Consider the following 24,225-nt stretch of genomic DNA (forward strand, 5'->3'; position numbering starts at 1 on the left):
TGCATCCATACTCCTGGCCTTGGAGAAGGGTTAATTCCCTCTGTCATGGTATTAGGTTTCTCAGTATGTGTGTGTCCTAGACTTCTACAATAAACACAGAAGTCTTATTATATTAATACCACCCTAAGCACTTCACTTTACCTCTTTTTAAAGATTACTTTTTGTATTGAAAATGGATTATTTCATATATTATATTCTGATTATGATTTCCTCTCCCACATGCCTCTCAAAGCTCCATTTCCCCACCTAACCAATTCCACACTTTCTTTCTCCCATTAGAAAATAGACATCTATAAATTAATAATACAAAAGAAAAGCAAACTGGAATAAGAAAAACAAACAAATACATAAGAAAGCAGGGAAAATAACAGAGTCAAAGAAAAAGCACAAGAAACACACACAGATGCTAGAACACATGTGCCCTCATTCCCAGACAACCCAGAAAATCAGAATCAGAAACAATAAAATATAAGCAAAAGATCTGTAAGGAAAAAATCCAAAGAAGGACAAAAAGCATTGAGACAAAAATTCTTCAAAAATAGCATTTGAGTTTGTTTTTGTGTTGGCCATCTATTGCTTGCCGTGTGGTTTGTGTACCCCGTGAAGCTCTATAGGAGAAACCATTTTTTTTTTGTTTATGAGTAGTTGTTAATTAGACATAGTTTCTGGTCTAGGGATGAAGGTTTATATCCATTTTAGTGTTGGAGCCCCACATGGGTTAGAACTGTGTAAGCTCTGTGCACGCTACCAAAGTCTCAATAAGTTCATATGTGTCTCATTCCTGTTATGTTCCAGAAAGCCTTGTTCCCATGGTGTCTTCCATCTCCATTGTCCCTCACAAACTTTCTGCCTGTCTTCTTTCGAGTTCCCTAGATCCCGTGGGGAGGGATTTAATGGAGAAATCTTAATTTGGACTGGGTGTTCCAGGAGCCTTCACTTTCTCCACATTGTTCAGTTGTGGGGCTCTGTATTGTTCTCATCTATCGCAGGAGGACGCCTCTCTGATATTGGCTAATCAAGATACTTATCTATGAGTGTAGGAGAATGCCATCAGGAGGCATTTTATTACTACATTCCTTTGGGAGAACAAGAGTGCTTGATTTTCTCCTAGGTCTGTGCCTTAGCTAGTCTCAGGTTCTTGGCCATGTAGGTGGTATCAGCTAGGGTTCATTCTCACAGAATGAGACCTAATCTCAATCAGATAGTGTTTGGTTACTCACACAATAGTAACACAACTAGTTACTGCAGTCACTGTGTCAGTATTATACCGGTGCAGCTTACACACAAGTCACTGCTGTAAATAAGTTTGTAGCTGGGTTGGTCTTTCCTTTCTTCTCTAGCAATGCGCAGAAAACCTTCCAGTTTCATGAACGTGAGTCTATACATGTGAAGGTAGCCATGAGCTCAACTACTTCATATTCAGTGAGTTACAGAGGTGTTATTTCAGCAATTTGGATTTACCATCTTTGTGTAGGTTACAAGCAATGGCCTTGGCATTACGCTGGGTTATTTGGGGATTTTCAAGGAATCCCTTTGGCCAGTAGCTCAGGTAGCCGTAACCAGTTTCCAGTATCAGAAGTATATTTTGGTCTAATTGGGGCTTTCTACACACACACACACACACACACACACACACACACACACACACACACGTTCAATTCTTTATTGGGTTTCCATATGAATTCTTAAATGGCTCTTCCTTATAGTTGGCTGTGCCTGTATTCCCTCCCTTACCCCTCATTCTCTTCCCTGACCAACTTAATCCTCACATTCTAGCTTCCTCATCCTGGTCCATATTTATGCAAGTATAACAGTCACATTATGGTTCTAGTTATTAGGATTTCAATATAGGTGTGTGTGTGTGTGTGTGTGTGTGTGTGTGTGTGTGTGTGTGTGTGTAAGATCAGGTGTATATGTGTATCTCCCTGTATGCAGGCAAGCACAGATGTGCACATGCCCATGGAGACAGCAAACCAATGTTAAGTGTCTTGTACATTCACTCTAATTTATTATTTGAAAGAGTGAATGATGGATCTCAGAGATTCAATCAGGCTGCTTATTGGCAAGCTCTAGGGATCTGCCTATTTCTGCCCGTACACCAATTATTGTGCTTATAGATACAACTTCCACACATGAATTCTTGCACATGTGTGCTATAATTCAAACTCAGATCCTCATGCATGGAATTTTCTGAAGGTCCATCTCTTCATTCCTTCAGTATAAATATTTTGGAATGATACAATCCATCCTATAATAGTGGTTTAAACATCAGTCTCAGTAAATAGTCTTCTAAAATCAAATCCCAAGATTCTTTCTCAACAAAGAAACATGGGCCTTTGCAAGCTCATTGACTTTCAATGCCTTCTTTGTTCTCATTAGTAAGATTAAGGTTCAGACAATATTAAATGTTTTGCCTAGAACAAAAGTCCCCGGATTACTACTTATGGTAATCTCAATGCATGTTACACACTATTGTATTTCAGTTTGTGTGTGCAGTGCTCCATTCGCACGTGTGTTCTTTCTTTCCTTTTGCTCCATGGTACGCATCTACAATGAGTAGGCTCCTGAAACACTTTGCTCGTTTATTTCCATCCTGATCAATGATTCCAGCTTCTCATTGACATTGAGATTTATGAGCATCAACGTCAGACTGGAGAAATTGGAGCCCTCGTTAGATGCTGTTTAACTCAGTTGGGTTTTGCGTTACACCATTCATGTTACCATTGATGACTGATGAGTAGCCCTCAGCTGTATCTAGCCCCACACTGAAGTCATTGTTAACTTCTTTCACTTTCACTGTCTGCTTTGTGTCCCTCATTGAAAGTACTTTTTTAAGAATAGAACCCAGCTATCATCAGCATATATAAACTGAGAATATAAAGGTATCTTCTAATGTCTGATGGGGCAACATTCCTGGAAAAGTGTGTCACCAAGAAATCAAAAGAGACACTCTTTTTGTCTCATCAATCCCTTGAGAGCAAACAGATTGCAGAGGTGGGAAGCATTTTTCTCCTTCAGCATTATATCCTTCTCCTACAGCTGTCTCATTTCACCAAGAGAGTGATTTCCTCATGCTCCACATCTGCCTTTGCAACAAGCATGACTAAAGCACCTGAAGAATTGATTACTGTTTGCCATCCTTACTCAGAAGAAAAAGCCCCATACTTCTACTCATCCCTTGATAATCTTGAAGTGCACACTCCCTTCTCTGCTCAGTCACAATGCCACCTCAACTGATCTGACACAATTGGGTCTATTCCAGGCCTAATGGTCAGGATTCTTTTTCCTGTTACTCATCTGCTTTACTCACCTCACCCCATCCTCAACTGCTGTCAAGAACAGCTTTGGTACAGGGTATTAAAGAAAAGTGGCGAAGTTTCTCTTCAACCAAAAACTCATGATTTGAGTAATTGCCGTTCTTCCAACATATTCTACTCTGGTTTCTAGCATGTATGTATTTCTGCTCACCACCACCTCTTAACTTCATCTCTAGGAAATCAAATCCCCTATTCTGGTCTCCACAGGCACCTACAAACACACAAGAAATAATAAATTTTTTTAGAAAGCTCTGTTTTGATAAAGATGATACTTATCGAATACGTGAAAGGAAATGATAGTCTCTTTGCTCTTGGGTAACGAGTTAATGAAACCTGAAAATAGGTCATTTTTAGTATTCTTAGTTTTCTCTCACTTGGTCCCATGGGAACATTTTCCAAATAATAGAAAAAAAAGTTATTTCCAGAGAATTTGTTTAGTCTGCAAGGTTGTTAAAAAGTCACATGGAGATATGAGATATTTGTGGTGACACGAAGGAATTAGAGACCACAAAACTAATAAGAAATAGTGAAAATGCAATAGACTGACATAAATTGAAATACAACTAAGAAATGTGGAGTTTATCTCACATTATATATATTATTGTTTTGGACTTACTTTATCCAAATACTTCCTGGTGTATGCCCTTGCTTTTAAATATTTGCAAGTATAATCTAGAGAAAAATGAATATAACTTTATCAAAGTCTTACAGTATGACTAAGAAAAACAAAGGATCCATAAAGAGTCAGACAGGAGATCCAAATTAAGCATAAATCTTGGGCCACTGCTAACACCATCATGAAGTTACTTCTACTACACATCTCTAGCAGGCAGTTGTGTGGAGATGGATGCTCTTTGAACAAACTCAGTTCTTCCAGAATTTACCTTGAGAAGTTGTTTTGAACATCTGGGTCATGACCCCTTTGGTGTCAAGTAACCCTATCACATAGGTTACTTAAGACCATACCAAATATCATATATTTACATTAAGATTCATAACAGTAGCCCAACTACACTTGTGAAGTAGCAAAGAAAATAATTTTATGTTTGTGCATAATGAATGCTTGAGGAACTTTAGTAAAGGATCACAGCATTAGGAAGACTGTCAACCACGGACCTAGAGGTATCATCACAAGACTAGCTGACTGTGGTGGTTTGAATAGGTTTGACCCCCAATAGATTTATGTATTTGAATGTTTGCCCCATGGGGAGTGGCACTATTAGGAGGTTTGGCCTTTTTGAAGTAAGCGTGGCCTTGTTGAAGGAAGTGTGTCACTGTGCAGTTGGGCTTTGAGATTTCACTGGTCATGCTCTACCCAGTATGGAATTACAGTTTCCTGCTGCTGCCTTTGTATCAAGATGTAAAACTCACAGGTCCTTCTCCAGTGTAATGTCTTCCTGTTCATTCGTTGCTATTCTTCCCATCATGGTGATAATAGACTAAACTTAAGAAACTGTAAGCCAGACCCAATTAAATGTTATTCTTTGTAATAGTTGCCTTGGTCATAATGTTTCTTTATAGCAATAGAAACCCAGGAAAAACAATAGCCAAGATGACTTTCATCTGGATGACAGCTGCTGGTCCCAAAGTCTCAGCTGATCCCTTTGATTGCTTTGTTTTTATAAGTGATGAATTCTTAATGTGTATATATTATTAAAACTAAAAATATATAGATATATCCTTAAAGGGAAATATTGCCTCAGTTTTTAAATAACTAAGAAATGCTATAAGCAAGAATTTTGGTAATAGAGCTAAATTTACAGTCACTGATACTAAATGTAGAAATTATCTTTGATTAACTATATTATATATAAGTTACATACTGTTTAATATGGAATTGCAAATGTTTAATTTCTATGTTGATTGCTAATGGCATGAGAGCAGAGTGTTGAAATAATAAATATCATTTAAATGAATTAGTGAAACAAAAGTGGTCCAGTAGAAGATCTTTAGTGTCAAGCCAGTACTCAAAACAACTTAGACCTCAGTCCAACAGTTCATAGAAATTATGTCTCTAGTTGTTATGGTCTTGACTCTGTGTTTTGATTTGTTTAGGGGTGTTGATTTGGTTTGGACCAGAATGGCCCTTAGAAAATCATGCTATTCACTTAAAACTACTGTTGCTCTATTCTGAGTTCAATCAAAAAATATTCTGAAGTCTATTTCCTATACATGAACTACCCTGTAATTGAATGTCCTTATATGACACTACAATTGCTAATCAAGTACATGTTTGTTTTCTTTTACCTTAAAATATTTATGCCACATATTTGATATTGAATTATATGTAGCCAGCGATTTAAAATTCAGACAGTATTTTGGAGTTGACTAACTAGAATATCAAAGAACCATATACATTTGTAGCATCACAGTCCCTACCGAATATCTTCCTTATATCTTTAAATATTAATAAAATGTAATGGGTCAGCTATCTTGCATTTGAGTCTTTGTTCTGATCACTCACGTTTTTGAGCACACTGTGTTTATTTCTTTCCCCTAATGACAGAATCCTGCGTGTCATACTGCAGTTCCAGAACCACATCTCTGATACAGGTCTCAGTTACTTGTCTTCTTAGCCTAAGTAGAGCTTTTAGAAAGCTGTTCATTGCCTAACACCAAACCTTGATGAATTTCTCTTCCTCCCTTAGCAAATTCTTCTCCTTGGTTAGTTTGAAGATCATTTCAATTGTGTTAGAAAATTTGCATGAGAATATTTTTAAATTAATAATTGAAAGAGAGACTCATAATACAGTTTGATAATTGTGATTTGAAAAGTTGTCATTGTTTTAATAAATAGTGTAGTGTTTATTATTAAGATAGCAGTTTTTAATTATACTGGCAATGCTAGAACAGTTCCAGCAGCAATCATGTAATACAGTTAGACAATGTGTTTTCCCCATTTTATTGGTAAAGCAATTGTATTAAATCAAAAGACTCTTGTGTTGTCTAAATAGTCCCAACTGTAAAATTTCTTCATTGAAGTATTTTAGAATCTATATTAAACACTCAAATCTCTCAGTGCTCTACTATATAATCTTTAAAGTATTTCAAATTTATAATATTAATAAGTACATACTAATAATTATTAAAGAAAAGTATGAACATACATTGTAAGTAGATTTAAGAGTACAGTATTGCTATAGAAAATATGGCATTTACATCTTCATTTTGTGTTTTAATTTAAACAAAACATATTAAGCCTACCCTTAACACATTTACTTCATGAAATAGTCACCTTGTGTCCCAGCATTGTCTCTTTGTTTTTATAGTCGTTGTTCCCTTTTCTGCATACTATAGCTTCATTAAGAAAATTAACTTTAACCACTGCTTTAGTAGGCCAGTATTTTAGCTGTTTAATGAAACTATTAGCCAACACCTACTACGTTTAGATAAGTCCAAGTTGCAAAAGTAAATGAAAATATATTTATTCTCAAGAAAATCACATTTAACATCTGTATCTCCTAATTATATTTAAAGTTGCAAATCTCTGTATACCAACTTTAGGCCAATAGCAGAACTTCATGCAAACAGCTGTGGCCGTGCAAACTTGACTTTAAATACAAATCAAGGGTTTGTGAATAAAAGTAAAGGCAGTAATGTTTAAAAGTAGACTTGAAAGTCTCTCTGTGTGTGTGTGTGTGTGTGTGTGTGTGTGTGTGTGTGTGTGTGTGTGTGTGTGTTTATACATGAGTATAGGTGCCTTTTGAGGACACAAGAGGTTTCAGTTTCCCTGGAGCTGAACTTAACAGGCAGTGTTAAGCTGCTTGATATGTGTTCAAGGAATCAACCATGGATCCTTTAACACTTGTCACTTCACTCCTCCATCCAGATGTGCATCAGTTTCTACGCTATGGTGGAGAGGAAGCATCCATGCAGGAAAGTCAATTGGAGACCATGAAGATTAAAAAATGAATTAGTCACCATTTAAAAATTAAAGTGACAGATGACTCAATCACCATTTACAGAAGGTAAAAATGAAGCTTTAAAGAAACAAAGAATTTGGGGAAGTTGTATAAAATCAAGTTTTGAATGCCCACTGGATTTGCAGTGGTTGGCTGAAGCAGAAGTATGTGAGTTTGAGAGTTGCTGCAGAGTTGTGGAGCCCACTGGGAGAGGAAGTAGCACGCTGTTGGTCCTTTCCTAGAGGCTGTACAGATAACCTAGAAACTGCAAGGAAACTAACACGTATGCCTGTGGAGTCCAGAGACCTCTAGGGTGACAAGTTGACAAACAGGAGTTCTGTTTGATGATATAGGTAGTAGACCTCAATGCTTATCACTATTTCAATCAACAGGCATTGGTACATACTTTTGAAGCCCACAGATTCATATACAACCCTGAGATCAGTCCTGTGACAACTGGTTAATCACTTCATGTCTTCAGAATAATGATGGTTTCACTATATGAGCTGAGAAAAATATCTCAGAAAATTAGAAGTCTCTGTAACCAAATTTGGACATGAATACTATTTCTTACCTAATTCATTGCTGGATATGTCAACATAAAAAAATCTTCATATTATCTGTGCATCAGTTTTATAGTGAGCTATTTTATCTTTTAATAATCTGTAGTGTACACATGTTGGTCATTTCTTGTCTAGAGTAAACTTACCCCCCACCGAGTTTTATGAGGCTTAAACTAACAGTGTTAGCATATTTGTCATTTATTTCTAAAGAAAAATCACTTTAAAATGAGGCTAACTTTGGCTATCATCGCTTTTGGTAGTTAGGGGATAAAATAGAGATATTCTTAGCACACTTCACATGTGGCATATAGAAATTACGCTAAAATTGCTAATTTTACTAACACTAATTTGGATTCTTTTTTCAGTAAATACAATCTGCAGGAGTCATTAAGTACAAAGTACAAAGTAACAGTGCATCTCACATATTAATTTTTGAAAGATTCTACTTCATATATTACTTCCATATGATAAAATTGTTATTTATATCAAGCACTTAATATGCAACTCTATCTAATCTGCAAACTTTTCATGCACATATGTATGTGCATATGTGTGTATGTATATACTTTTGTGTTTTTGAGCAAATAACAGAGAGGGAAGAAGGATTATAATCCAAGAACATGGGAGCTTTGAAAGTATTTATAGTTTCAATGATAATATTTGAAATTTTGACTCTTATATGTATTTTTTCTTTTCTTTTTTTCGGAGCTGGGGACCGAACCCAGGGCCTTGCGCTTACTAGGCAAGTGCTCTACCACTGAGCTAAATCCCCAACCCTGACTCTTATATGTTTAAAAATAAACAGACATATGGAAGATTGACAGATGAAGCCATGTTTCTGGTAGAAGTTCATTACTATTATCACAGTGGGATTCTTTTATACTTTTAGGTAAAATCTGTTTTTATTAATTCATTGAGTATTTAATCCTCTGTTTTTGTACTCAACCACTTAGTATTTTATAGAATATGTGCACAAAGGTGATGACTCAAAGCTTGAGAGATGAAAATAAATCAACTCTAGGTGTAAAAATGCTGGAAGGTAACAGCTTTAGTAGAAAAAAATATGATACACTGTTCTGTTCATTGACTGTGTGAGGCTCCCACAATGTAGCTCAACAAAACTACTAGAAAATTATTGAACAATTGGGAATTGAAAGTAGAGAAATTTGTATGCATGTTAAAGTCATATATTTTAGTGACTTCATAGGATCATATAAACTAAACACTTAAAATGAAAGAAAGGAGTCTACATGGAGGATAAAGATTCTTATAAGTAATGGGCTGCCAGATGTCCTGGCAATAAAACATGAACAATTGTAGGTCAGGCATGCTTGTGTTAATGTCCTTAAGTACTCATCAGAGTGACAGATTGAGAGAGGATACAGGTGTCTTAGAGGCATGCCAAGGGATTTCATCTTAAAATATACACATGAAATAAAATGTATCAATCCATTTTTTAAAATCTATCAATAGAGGACTACTTATCTTCCCTCTGAGAGATTTTTAAGACCTTTCACAATTGAAATAAAAGCATATAAATATATATTTGAAATATCCCCTTTGTATCCATAGACTCATCAGATGTTTTCAAGTTTAGATGACTATCAGTATATTATTGATTCAAATCAAAGTATTAAAAGGTCATTTAAACACCCAAAATCATATAGACTTTGCACATTTCATTGCTCTGTAGCTAATTATCTGACCATGTAGGCAACTTTATTGATTTCTGATAAGTGTGTGTGTGTGTGTGTGTGTGTGTGTGTGTGTGTGTGTGTGTATGATCCTATGTGTGGGTATTCTTTTACATTCTAGGGATCAAACTCAGGGCCCCAGTCCTTTTTGCCAATGGCCTTTAATGACTAAATAATCTTGCAGTCCATTGTTTTACATATTTCACAGCATCCAACTTCATTATGAGTTGAACTCATCACTTGAGAAAAATAGAATATATTAACAGGAAATGTATTATTGAGGGTCTCTTTTCAATTTAAAAATAAGGTTATTATTATTATCAGTATTATTATTATTAACTTGTATGTGGATGCTTTATGTATTATGAATCCATGTGTACATATCTGTATTTACACAGAGGCCAGGAGAGCATTTGGAACTGGAGATGTAAGTAGTTTGAACCCTGAGCCTTGGGTGTTGGGAATTACACCCCAGTGCTTTGAATGATCACTAAGCTTAAATTGCCGAGCCATCAGATACGTTTAACTATTAAATACCTTTCATGATTTTTCAGCACTTAATATAAAATTATATTAAAATCTTATTTTAATGACCTTCACATGTTTTCTTAAATAGTAGTATAGTGACTTAATGACTGCTGAACCAGTGGAAGGGGAAGACCTGGGTCCTGCTAAGACTGAACCCCCAGTGAACTAGATTGTTGGGGGGAGGGCGGCAAGGGGGGGAGGGTGGGGAGGGGAACACCCATAAAGAAGGGGAGGGGGGAGGGGGATGTTTGCCCGGAAACCGGGAAAGGGAATAACACTCGAAATGTATATAAGAAATACTCAAGTTAATTAAAAAAAAAGTTAGAGGCAAAAAAAAAAATAATAATGACTGCTGAAGGATTTATTTGTTTCTGTTTGTTTGTTTATTTAGCTAAAATGTAACAGCTACTTAAATATGAGGGTCTCTCAGTGTATTCTTAAACTCTTAAGCAGTAATTCATCTCTCACCCAGGTCGCTTTGTAGATTCTTGTAAGTAAGAGACATAAAGATACTTCTAAAATTAGTTTGGATATTTTGGGTGGCAGAGATAAAAGATACATGACATGAGAAAAATAAGAGAATCTACAGCTAAAGATCTCTGGCAGAAGATAAATAATACGGAATAAACCATTGGTCTAAAGGCACGTTTCTTTTTTTAAATTTCTCTTGTCTTTCTTTTTTAAGGGCACCACCATTGTACCTAGTATTATAAACTTAGGCAAGTCTTCTTTAAAACTTCCATTTCTAATGTATTCATTGTATACTTAAGCTTGCCATTGTCCCAGTGAAGCCAGCAACATTGCCGGATATGTGGAAAACAAGTGAAATCTATGGAGATGTTGTATAAAGTGTGCGTTTAGCATCTTTCTGTGACGATGTTAACTTATAATGGTCAAGCAGGTGTGTGCTTTAGATAACTGTTCAAAGATTTCAAGTGATGCTCAGGTGCTATCATGACTGTGGGTCTGTGGTTATGCCTCCTGGGACGATAGCTCACCAGAAAAAGAATTGTCTGTATGGTGACCAGTATGCAATAGAAAGGAGGAGATAAAAGAAGCAAACATGGGGGTTGGGGACTTAGCTCTGTGGTAGAGCGCTTGCCTAGCAAGCACAAGGCCCTGGGTTCAGTCCTCAGCTCCAAAAAAGAAGCAAAGGTCCCACAATTCCCTTTTAGAACATGCTGCTATGACCAAAATTTTCCTCATCCCCTCCAGGTTATCATTTTCCCGATAGCCCCAAGCTGGAGACAAAGACTCTAAGACACAAGCACTAAGATCCAAACTATTGAAGTGAAGTAAAAAAATATAAGCTAAACTGACTAAATATGACTTTTAATCAAATGTCTATTTCAAATGAGAATGGTGCTATCACATCAGTTAATACCTGACACTCACTAACATTGATCAAACCCTTAAGTTCCAGATTGCCCATGTAGAATCCTCATTCAGAAACTTTTTGAGAAAATAGAGTAACTTACCCAATGTGGAAGATTTGAAAAACAGAAAACAGGACGCCATTAGTTTCCTCTGGTGTTGATTTCTTCCTTATTTTAACAGAAACAAATGAATGCTCTTCCTTCTTGTAGTTATGTAGAGTGGGAACAATATCTGTTTTTAGGAACTGAGAAAATAATACCAGGAAGAGCCCCTTGAAGTTCTGTGCTGACATTTAGGAGAATTTGAGTTTTATAAAGGAATCCAAAAAGAAGTCTCTAAATCTGTGCAATTCAAGTGCTAGTCTCTTGACAGGTTTAGTGACAGAAAGGAGGGATTTCCTCCTCTTTGAGACTAAGGCCTATAATACATATAGAAGCCAGTACTGAGAGATCTCTTTAGTTTGTGAAATTTTGTGGTAAAAAACAAGATTTATTTATCACCAGCACAATATTTGATGGTAATTACATTATGAACAATTTAAAACATATTACTAATAATGATCATCCTGCAATGATAAATCACACCACAATAAGGGAATAAAATTGAAACAACTTTTTATAGAGTATAATTCATAGAAACAATCAAAGCATAAGAAAGAATAGAAATAGAAGTTCTCAAAGGAACATATACACATTGCAATAAATACAAATATAATCAGAAAAAAAGATATTTAAAGGAGTTTCAATCCAGTAACATTGCTATTCTGGCAAGGAATCACATCCAAAAGATCTTCAAGGTCCATGTGGTCCAGCTGTAATGCAGACATACTCTGGATTACATATGATTAACTGGAATACAGATACACCCTTAATACACACCTTTAATTCCTAGCAATGAAAATACAATTAGTTTATAGAAGGAAGTAGCCATGTTTGAAAGTGACATCTAATGGGGGGCAGACAAAGTGATGAATCAGAGAAAGATTTGACCAAATGAGTCAGAGATAGGATATACCAATACTCATGAGAACAGCAAGGAAAGAGAGGCTACTTAAGGCAGGGCAGGGCAGAGAGAGGTAAAAGGCAGTTTTACTGGGACAGTTTTATAGAGACAGGTTGTGGGTAAAGAAAGAAGGAGCCAGAGACTGAGAATAAGAAGCCAGAAGATTTGAACAGACTGACAGCGTTTGTGTTAAGCCAAGCCAAGCAATTCAATCAGAAGCTGAGAGAAGTCAATGTGAATCAGTCAATTTGGGGAGGAGTTTGAGCTGAATCATCTGAGTTGAACCAGACAGCCAGAGTTTAGAAAGAGCTAGCAAGGGTGAGCTTATTAAGCAGAAAGCCACCAAAACAATGATTACCTCAGGCTAATAAAAGTTAAATTTACAGATATTGAATATTTTTGCTCAATAGGAGAAGACAAAGAATGCTGACAGATTTCATTTCATTTGTTTTACTTTGATGTTCAATGGCTGTTTTGTTATTTCCCTGGGTAGAGTTTTCTGCCTTTTATTTGTGTTCAGTTTTGAAGTAGGCTATTTCCCAGTTCCCTGTACGAATATATTAATCACTTCCTAAGCATCTTTCTTTGTGGGAAGGGTGGAGGAGGATCTTTTCACAACTCCCTCTGAAAAACAGAAAATGATGATATTTCAATGGAAATTTTGTTTGGAAGCTTTTATAGTGAGTGGAGGTAGTGTCTCTTGAATTTTTAGTGTTTTTGTTAAGAGAAGCAGAAAGATGCATAGGCTATTTTTATATTATCAGTGGTTCTTACCCTGTGATCACAACCCCTCTGGGGGGGGCACATATCTAATATCCTTCATATCCAATATTTACATTATAATTTATAACAGTAGAAAAAATAGGTATAAAGTAGCAACAAAAATAATTTTATCCTTGAGAGTCACTACCACATAAGGAACTATATTAAAGGGTCACAGTGTTAGACAGGTTGAGAACCACTGCTTTATAATCTCAATTCTAGTTCACTTTTTAACACAGAATGTAAAACGCCAAACCTTTGAAATACTCAGGCAACCTATTTGTGTTTATGGATATTTAGGAGAGGAGGTGAAGTTTTCAAGCCCAATATCTCTATAATAAAGCAAAGATAGGGGTTGGGGATTTAGCTCAGTGGTAGAGCGCTTGCCTAGCAAGTGCAAGGCCCTGGGTTCAGTTCCCAGCTCCAGAAAAAAAAAAAAAAAAGCAATGATAAACAGTAAACCTGTTAGAATGCACTCAGATGAATTGAATTTTCTTACAACTGAACCCCATGGTGATAAATTAAATACAGATGAAGGTTGTAAGCATTAGAAGAGATTTTGGCAGTTAGCTACATTCTGGAAGCAAAGAAGCCATGGCTACAGAGAAACGTCATCTTCCCTTTCTGCGCTCGGAAGATTTATTTTGCCCTTCTTAAGGTGCCTGTTCAAGTATTCACACAATGAAACTTCAATCCCATTCAAGACCATAGCATCTCATATATTTGAAAAGTAAACACTAGGGAGGAAGGGAAGTGACTGAACAGAACTAAGACAAGCTCAAAGAAATGGAAACTGATGGCTTACTAACTCCGGAAACGGTTCACTGGCTTATCACATGGAAGCCTGGGATATGCACCATCTGACAACAGCTTTGTAAAACATGTCCGATTCCCCAGCCTAGTAAAGATTGAGTCATCTGAATCAATCCATAGCTGCTGAGGACCTTAACTGTGTTAGGTGTGTGAAAGCAAGGTACAGAAATAAATAACAAGCCCTCACTGGCCATCTATTAGAAAGAGTGTTAAGGTGAGTAGTTAATGGTCCTGCTTTTAAAGACCTTGTGGAAGAGACAAGAGGTTGGTATATGAAGCAATACATGAAAGCTCAGGAATGGAGATGAATGTTATGGAGCCGAATAGAAAATGCTAGGCAGGGGGTTTGCCTTTACAAAGGAAACGGATACCTAATAATGATGAATTTTTTAACCACAGGGAAAAAAATGGGCAAGTAATCTAACAACACATTCTCTCTAAGAATGCATCCCAATGGATGAGTATCAAAAGACACTCGTTATTATTAATCATTAGGGAAATTAAAGCCTCAATGAAATCCTTATATTCTTAAAATGGACATGGTTGCTGAATTTGGGCTAGAAATTAAGAAAAAGAAAACTTTGTTCACTGTCTGTAGCATAAAGGAATATATATTATTGACAATTTTAGCGTCTGGGAAAGAGGAATTTGGTTTTCTCTAAGAGTATAACCCTGGGAAGTCAATCCCTCTTTAGTAGAAGAAACACAGCAAAGAACACTTGGGCAGAAAAAAGATTGGTCTTGAAGATAAATACTATGTGATTATGTAGGGATTCTCAAAATACCCCAAACACAACTTCCATAGCACTTAAGTAATATCAGTGTGCTGAAAAGATATCTATAATGAGCATGTGTAGGGTGTAGTTCCTACTATATCCTCCTGCTTTCATCTGGGTGGAACATGCTACCAGCCCTACCCAGGTTCCTTCAGGTCCGTGGATGAAGTGCACCGACACACACACACACACACACACACACACACACACACACACACACACACACTTATTTTTGATATGCTTTAGCTCGGCCAGGCTCTTTTAAGCCTTCCTCAGCTACCATGCCCTTCTTTTCACTCCCACTTCAGCACTCTAAGTCTGCCCTCAACTTTAGTTTCCAAGTTACCTCTAGTCCTAGATCAGCACCTTAAATCTGCCCTCAACTCAGTTGGTCTGAAATCTCCTGCTTGCTCCCCAAGGTCTAGTTGAGGAAGATCTTACAATGCTGATGGCTTTCTCCCTCCATAGCAGGGCAAAATCTCCTTCTAATTTACATCTCTAGCCTGCCTGCTCATTGGCCACTAGCATCTTTATCAATTGATAAAGAACTAATTAGGGAGCAGGGACAAAGAGTGGAGCTGGGACTGAAGGCAATGTCATCCAGGGACTGCCCCACCTAGGGATCCATTCCATACACAGCCACCAAACTCAGTCACTGTTGCTGATGCCAAATACTGATAGGAGCCAGATTTGGGTGTCTCTTGAGAGGCTCTGCCAGAGCCCTACTCATACAGATGAGGATGCTTGCAGCTAACCATTGGACTGAGCACAGGGACTCCAGTGGAGGGGTTAGAGAAAAGACTGAAGGAGCTAAAGGGGTTTGCAAACCCATAGGAGAACAACAATATCAACCAACCAGACCACCCAGAGCTCCCAGGGACTAAACCACCAACCAAAGAGTACACGTGGAGGGACCCATAGCACCAGCTGCATATGTAGCAGAGGATGGCATTGTCCTGCATCAATAGGAGGAAAAGCCCTTGGTCCTGTGAAGTCTTGTTTCCCCAATATTAGGGAGTTGAGGTAGGAGTGGGAGGTTGGGAACATCCTCATAGAAGCACGGGGAGGAGGGAGGGAGCATGGGAGGGGGGGAAGGGATAACATTTGAAATGTAAATACATAAAATAGCCAAGAAAAATAAAATTAAAAATGAAAAGGTTACAAAACTGAACTTCTTTGAATCTTGTGAGTCATAAGTCTAAATGACTCAAACCTCTGCTCTCTGTTCTACAGCCAAGATACTCCCATTTTATCTATGATTTTGCTTCTCTTCTATGCTATTATGTATTTTAATATGATAATATTTCAACATGAAGTTTGCATGTAAAATGACTTTGGTTATAAAATAGAGGACTAGAGCATTCTAGCACTATGAAATTCACTTTGTGTGGAGTTTCAAATTATACAATATATTCTTTGATTCATGCTTCTGATTAAAAAACTAATTAGGGAACAGGATCTTCAGGACCTGAACTAAGCATCAGAACCAACCCCTACAAGATGGGCTCCTTGGAACAAAGACTATGGAAGATACAAAAGGAGAATACTGTTTGAACAGCACAAATTCTAAATTATAATTACTGGTAGTCTTAATGTACAAAATCATGAACATTAATTGTCAGTGATGTATTATATACTTGGTTTTTATCTATTTTTAAGTGATTCATAAAATGCATTTTGATGCATCTCTGCCAAGTCTTCACCAATTCACCCAACCTTCCCTACCCTTTAAATTGTGTGCCATTTTGTCAATCATTCAAGACCAATTTTCTGCCCCCTAAACTTTCTTAGCTTTATTAATGCAATCATTTCTCATTGTGTGTTTTGAATACATTTTAATTTGTATATTGTAGATCTGCTTTATTGGTTGAAAAGCCTGGGAGAAAATAGATGTAGTCACTCCTGCTGTCAGGTCAGGACTTCTAACTCTTTAGGAAGCTAGCACATTTAATAACAGTGGTTCATTTGGTAGCTCCAAGATTCATATTTTCAGAATGTTCCAAGAGACCCGGTGAGTGTGTGTGTGTGTGTGTGTGTGTGTGTATGTGTGTGTGTGTGTGTGTATGTGTGTGTGTGTGTGTGTGTGTGTGTGTGTGAATGTATAGGTCTGTGTGTGAAAGGGAAAAGGTCATATACTTTTTTTATTTTTATTAACTTGAGTATTTCTTATTTACATTTCGAGAGTTATTCCCTTTCCCGGTTTCCGGGCAAACATCCCCCTAAACCCTCCCCCTCCCCTTCTTCATGAGTGTTCCACTCCCCATCCTACCCACATTGCCGCCCTCCCCCCAACAATCTAGTTCACTGGGGGTTCAGTCTTAGCAGGATCAAGGGCTTCCCCTTCCGCTGGTGCTCTTACTAGGATATTCATTGCTTCCTATGAGGTCAGAGTCCAGGGTCAGTCCATGTATAGTCTTTAGGTAGTGGCTTAGTCCCTGGAAGTTCTGGTTGCTTGACATTGTTGTTCATAAGGGGTCTCGAGCCCCCTTCAAGCTCTTCCAGTTCTTTCTCTGATTCCTACAACGGGGGTCCTATTCTCAGTTCAGTGGATTGCTGCTGGCATTCGCCTCTGTGTTTGCTGTATTCTGGCTGTGTCTCCCAGGAGAGATCTACATCCGGCTCCTGTCGGCCTGCACTTCTTTGTTTCATCCATCTTGTCTAATTGGATGGCTGGATATGTATGGGCCACATGTGGGGCAGGCTCTGAATGGGTGTTCCTTCTGTGTCTGTTTTAATCTTTTCCTCTCTATTCCCTGCCAAGGGTATTCTTTTTCCTCATTTAAAGAAGGAGTGAAGCATTCACATTTTGATCATCCGTCTTGAGTTTCATTTGTTCTAGGCATCTAGGGTAATTCAAGCATTTGGGCTAATAGCCACTTATCAATGAGTGCATACCATGTGTGTGTTTGTGTGATTGGGTTACCTCACTCAGGATGATATTTTCCAGTTCCAACCATTTGCCTATGAATTTCATAAACTCGTTGTTTTTGATAGCTGAGTAATATTCCATTGTGTAGATGTACCACATTTTCTGTATCCATTCCTCTATTGAAGGGCATCTGGGTTCTTTCCAGGTTCTGTCTATTATAAATAAGGCTGCAATGAACATAGTGGAGCACGTGTATTTTTTATATGTTGGGGCATCTTTTGGGTATATGCCCAAGAGAGGTATAGCTGGATCCTCAGGCAGTTCAATATCCAATTTTCTGAGGAACCTCCAGACTGATTTCCAGAATGGTTGTACCAGTCTGCAATCCCACCAACAATGGAGGAGTGTTCCTCTTTCTCTGCATCCTCGCCAGCATTTGCTGTCACCTGAGTTTTTGATCTTAGCCATTCTCACTGGTGTGAGGTGAAATCTCAGGGTTGTTTTGATTTGCAATTCCCTTATGACTAAAGATGTTGAACATTTCTTTAGGTGTTTCTCAGCTATTCGGCATTCCTCAGCTGTGAATTCTTTGTTTAGTTCTGAACCCCATTTTTTAATAGGGTTATTTATCTCCCTGTGGTCTAACTTCTTAAGTTCTTTGTATATTTTGGATATAAGGCCTCTATCTGTTGTAGGATTGGTAAAGATCTTTTCCCAATCTGTTGCTTGCCGTTTTGTCCTAACCACAGTGTCCTTTGCCTTACAGAAGCTTTGCAGTTTTATGAGATTCCATTTGTCGATGCTTGATCTTAGAGCGTAAGCCATTGGTGTTTTGTTCAGGAAATTTTTTCCAGTGCCTATGTGTTCCAGATGCTGCCCTAGTTTTACTTCTATTAGTTTGAGTGTATCTGGTTTGATGTGGAGGTCCTTGATCCACTTGGACTTAAGCTTTGTACAGGGTGATGAGCATGGATCGATCTGCATTCTTCTACATGTTGACCTCCAGTTGAACCAGCACCATTTGCTGAAAATGCTATCTTTTTTCCATTGGATGGTTTTGGCTCCTTTGTGAAAAATCAAGTGCCCATAGGTGTGTGGGTTCATTTCTGGGTCTTCAATTCTGTTCCACTCTTCTATCTGTCTGTCTCTGTATCAATACCATGCAGTTTTTATCACTATTGCTCTGTAATACTGCTTGAGTTCAGGGATAGTGATTCCCCCTGAAGTCCTTTTATTGTTGAGGATAGTTTTAGCTATCCTGGGTTTTTTGTTATTCCAGATGAATTTGCAAATTGTTTTGTCTAGCTCTTTGAAGAATTGGATTGGTATTTGATGGGGATTGCATTGAATTTGTAGATCGCTTTTGGTAAAATGGCCATTTTTACTATATTAATCCTGCCAATCCATGAGCATGGGAGATCTTTCCATCTTCTGAGGTCTTCTTCAATTTCTTTCTTCAGAGTCTTGAAGTTCTTATTGTACACATCTTTTACTTGCTTGGTTAAAGTCACACTGAGGTACTTTATATTGTTTGGGTCTATTATGAAGGGTGTCGTTTCCCTAATTTCTTTCTCGGCTTGTTTCTCTTTTGTGTAGAGGAAGGCTACTGATTTATTTGAGATAATTTTATACACAGCCACTTTGCTGAAGTTGTTTATCAGCTTTAGTAGTTCTCTGGTGGAACTTTTGGGATCAATTAAATATATTATCATATCATCTGCAAATAGTGATATTTTGACTTCTTCTCTTCCGATCTGTATCCCCTTGACCTCCTTTTGTTGTCTGATTGCTGTGGCCAGAACTTCAAGAACTATATTGAATAAGTAGGGAAAGAGTGGGCAGCCTTGTCTAGTCCCTGATTTTAGTGGGATTGCTTCAAGTTTCTCTCCATTTAGTTTAATGTTAGCAACTAGTTTGCTGTATATGGCTTTTACTATGTTTAGGTATGGGCCTTGAATTCCTATTCTTTCCAGGACTTTTATCATGAAGGGGTGTTGAATTTTGTCAAATGCTTTCTCAGCATCTAATGAAACGATCATGTGGTTTTGTTCTTTCAGTTTGTTTATATAATGGATCACGTTGATGGTTTTCCGTATATTAAACCATCCCTGCATGCTTGGGATGAAGCTTACTTGGTCATGGTGGATGATTGTTTTGATGTGCTCTTGGATTCGGTTTGCCAGAATTTTATTGAGTACTTTTGGGTCGATATTCGTAAGGGAAATTAGTCTGAAGTTCTCTTTCTTTGTTGGGTCTTTGTGTGTTTTAGGTATAAGAGTAATTGTGGCTTCATAGAAGGAATTCGGTAGTGCTCCATCTGTTTCAATTTTGTGGAATAGTTTGGATAATATTGGTATGAGGTCTTCTATGAAGGTCTGATAGAATTCTGCACTAAACCCGTCTGGACCTGGGCTCTTTTTGGTTGGGAGATCTTTAATGACTGCTTCTATTTCCTTAGGAGTTATGGGGTTGTTTAACTGGTTTATCTGTTCCTGATTTAACTTCGATACCTGGTATCTGTCTAGGAAATTGTCCATTTCCTGCAGATTTTCAAGTTTTGTTGAATATAGGCTTGTATAGTAAGATCTGATGATTTTTTGAATTTCCTCTCAATCTGTAGTTATTTCTCCCTTTTCATTTCTGATTTTGTTAATTTGGACACAGTCTCTGTGTCCTCTCGTTAGTCTGGCTAAGGGTCTATCTATCTTGTTGATTTTCTCAAAGAACCAACTTTTGGTTCTGTTGATTCTTTCTATGGTCCTTTTTGTTTCTACCTGGTTGATTTCAGCTCTGAGTTTGATTATTTCCTGCCTTCTACTCCTCCTGGGTGTATTTGCTTCTTTTTGTTCTAGAGCTTTTAGGTGTGCTGTCAAGCTGCTGACATATGCTCTCTCCTGTTTCTTTCTGCAGGCACTCAGCACTATGAGTTTTCCTCTTAGCACAGCTTTCATTGTGTCCCATAAATTTGGGTATGTTGTACCTTCATTTTCATTAAGTTCTAAAAAGTCTTTCATTTCTTTCTTTATTTTTTCCTTGACCAGGTTATCATTGAGTAGAGCATTGTTCAATTTCCACGTATATGTTGTCATTCTTCCCTTATTGTTATTGAAAAACCAGCTTTAGGCTGTGGTGGTCTGATAGCACGCATGGGATTATTTCTATCTTTCTGTACCTGTTGAGGCCCGTTTTTTGACCAATTATATGTCAATTTTGGAAAAAGTACTATGAGGAGCTGAGAAGAAGGAATATCCTTTTGTTTAGGATAGAATGTTCTATAAATATCTGTTAAGTCCATTTGGCTCATGACTTCTCTTAGTCTGGCTACGTCTCTGTTTAATTTCTGTTTCCATGATCTGTCCATTGATGAGAGTGAGGTGTTGAAATCTCCTACTATTATTGTATGAGGTGCAATGTGTGTTTTGAGCTTTAGTAAGGTTTCTTTTATGTATGTAGGTGCCCTTGTATTGGGGCATAGATATTTAGGATTGAGAGTTCATCTTGGTAGATTTTTCCTTTGATGAATAGGAAGTGTCCTTCCTTATCTTTTTTGATGGATTTTAGTTGAAAACTGATTTTATTTGATAATAGAATGGCTACTCCAGCTTGCTTCTTCCGACCATTTCCTTGGAAAGTTGTTTTCCAGCCTTTCACTCTGAGGTAGTGTTTGTCTTTGTCTCTGAGGTGTGTTTCCTGTAGGCAGCAGAATGCAGGGTCCTTGTTGCGTGTCCAGTTTGTTAATCTATGTCTTTTTATTGGGGAGTTGAGGCCATTGATGTTGAGAGATATTAAGGAATACTTATTATTGCTTCCTGTTATATTCATATTTGGATATGAGGTTATGTTTGTGTGCTTTTCTTCTCTTTGTTTTGTTGCCAAGCTGATTAGTTTCTTGCTTCTTCTAGGGTATAGCTTGCCTCCTTATGTTTGACTTTACCATTTATTATCCTTTGTAGTGCTGGATTTGTAGAAAGATATTGTGTACATTTGGTTTTGTCATGGAATATCTTGGTTTCTCCATCTATGTTAATTGAGAGTTTTGCTGGATACAGTAACCTGGGCTGGCATTTGTGTTCTCTTAGGGTCTGTATGACATCAGTCCAGGATCTTCTGGCCTTCATAGTTTCTGGAGAAAAATCTGGTGTGATTCTGATAGGTCTGCCTTTATATGTTACTTGACATTTTTCCCTTACTGCTTTTAATATTCTTTCTTTATTTTGTGCATTTGGTGTTTTGACTATTATGTAACAAGAGGAGTTTCTTTTCTGGTCCAATCTATTTGGAGTTCTGTAGGCTTCTTGTATGCTTATGGCTATCTCTTTCTTTAGGTTAGGGAAGTTTTCTTCTATGATTTTGTTGAAGATATTTACGTGTCCTTTGAGCTGGGAGTCTTCACTCTCTTCTATACCTGTTATCCTTAGGTTTGATCTTCTCATTGAATCCTGGATTTCCTGTATGTTTTGGACCTGTAGCTTTTTATGCTTTACATTATCTTTGACAGTTGAGTCGATGATTTCTATGGAATCTTCTGCTCCTGAGATTCTCTCTTCCATCTCTTGTATTCTGTTGGTGAAGCTCGTATCTACAGCTCCTTGTCTCTTCTTTTGGTTTTCTATATACAGGGTTGTTTCCATGTGTTCTTTCTTGAATGCTTCTATTTCCATTTTTAATTCCTTCAACTGTTTGATTGTGTTTTCCTGGAATTCTTTCAGGGATTTTTGTCACTCCTCTCTATGGGCTTCTACTTGTTTATTTATGTTTTCCTGGAATTCTTTTAGGGATTTTTGTGATTCCTCTCTGTAGACTTCTACTTGTTCTCTAAGGGAGTTCTTCATGTCTTTCTTGAAATCCTCCAGCATCATGATCAAATATGATTTTGAAACTAGATCTTGCTTTTCTGGTGTGTTTGGATATTCCGTGTTTGCTTTGGTGGGAGAATTGGGCTCCGATTATGCCATGTAATCTTGGTTTCTGTTGCTTGGGTACCTGTCCTTGCCTCTCGCCATCAGATTATCTCTACTGTTACTTTGTTCTGCTGTTTCTGACAGTGGCTAGACTGTCTTATAAGCCTGTGTTTCAGGAGTGCTGTAGACCTGTTTTCCTGTTTTCTTTCACCCAGTTATGGGGACAGAGTGTTCTGCTTTCGGGCATGTAGTTTTTCCTATCTACAGGTCTTCAGCTGTTCCTGTGGGCCTGTGTCTTGAGTTCACCAGGCAGGTCGCTTGCAGCAGAAAAGTTTGTCTTACCTGTGGTCCTGAGGCTCAAGTTTGCTAGTGGGGTGTTGCTTATGATCTCTCTGCAGCGGCAGCCACCAGGAAGATCTGTGCCGCCCTTTCCGGGAGCTTCCGTGCACCAGGGTTCCAGATGGCGTTTGGTGTTTTCCTCTGGAATCAGGAATGTGTGCACAGTGCAGTCTCTTCTGGTTTCCCAGGAGTGTCTGCCTCTCTGAAGGTTTAGCTCACCCTCCCAAGGGATTTGGGTGCAGAGAACTGTTTATCTGGTAGGTCCTTCAGGTTCTGGCGGTGTCTCAGACACAGTGGACCTGCTGCTCCTGTGCCCTTATGCAAAGGAACCCAGAGGCCATATACAGTTTCCTCTTGGGCCAGGGATGTGGGGAGGAGTGGGCAGTGTTGGTGGTCTCTTCCACTCTGCAGCCTCAGGAGTGCCCACCTGTCCAGGCGGAGAGGGCTCTCTCCCATGGGGTTTGGGAGCAGAAAGCTGCTGCGGGCCGGGATCCGCTGGTTTGGGACTCCCGCTAAATACCGGAAGTGTCCGGTCCTAGAAGAATTTTGCCTCTGTGTGTCCTGAGTTCACCAGGCAGGTCGCTTGCAGCAGAAAAGTTGGTCTTACCTGTGGTCCCAAGGCTCAAGTTTGCTCATGGGGTGTTGCTTATGAGCTCTCTGCGGCGGCAGCCACCAGGCGTCATATACTTCTGATAGGTTTCTTTCTACTCTTTGCTTTGAGATAGATTCTGTTACTGTATGAAACTCATTCTACTGCTAATATCTGCTTGTTACTATGGAATTCCTAAGATTTAAGACTTCAAAACACTTATTACAATGTGGATATAGATAGAGGTAGGTTGAACCAGTGGCAGGAGAATTGGTTGTTCACAGTCACATGGAATATATATATATATATATATATATATATGTGTGTGTGTGTGTGTGTGTGTGTGTGTGTGTGTGTTCAGAGGACTATGCTTTGTCCTAACTGTTATAGATTCAAATAAGCCAGTATAAACAGCTGTGTAAATAGCTGTGTAAAACAGCCTAACTGTAGAGAGTGAGATTCTAAAGAAGGGAGACATAAAACTTATATTTGGTAGCATTTATAGTCATAGGAGAGTGGAGGACTGAGATGAAATACCTGGGCCAAGAAGTCAAGTAGGCAGGTACAGATAGATGGTGTGCTCACTGTTCTTCAATGGGAATTACAGCTCTGTATGAGAAAAGGGAAAAAACCAGAAGGATGGGGAAGAAGTTGCCTTAAAAAGTTCTGGCCAGAATTCTGTCCCTGTTAGTCACTGTCTAGAAAGTATTCCTGGTTTAGAAAAGGACACCTACATCTCTTATACCTATAAGATTCTGCAGTACTAATTCTATTGAATTTATGAAAATGTCTC

Source organism: Rattus norvegicus, chromosome 20, assembly GCF_021556685.1.
Source record: "Rattus norvegicus strain SHRSP/BbbUtx chromosome 20, alternate assembly SHRSP_T2T, whole genome shotgun sequence".
In the NCBI taxonomy this organism is placed as follows: Eukaryota; Metazoa; Chordata; class Mammalia; order Rodentia; family Muridae; genus Rattus; species Rattus norvegicus.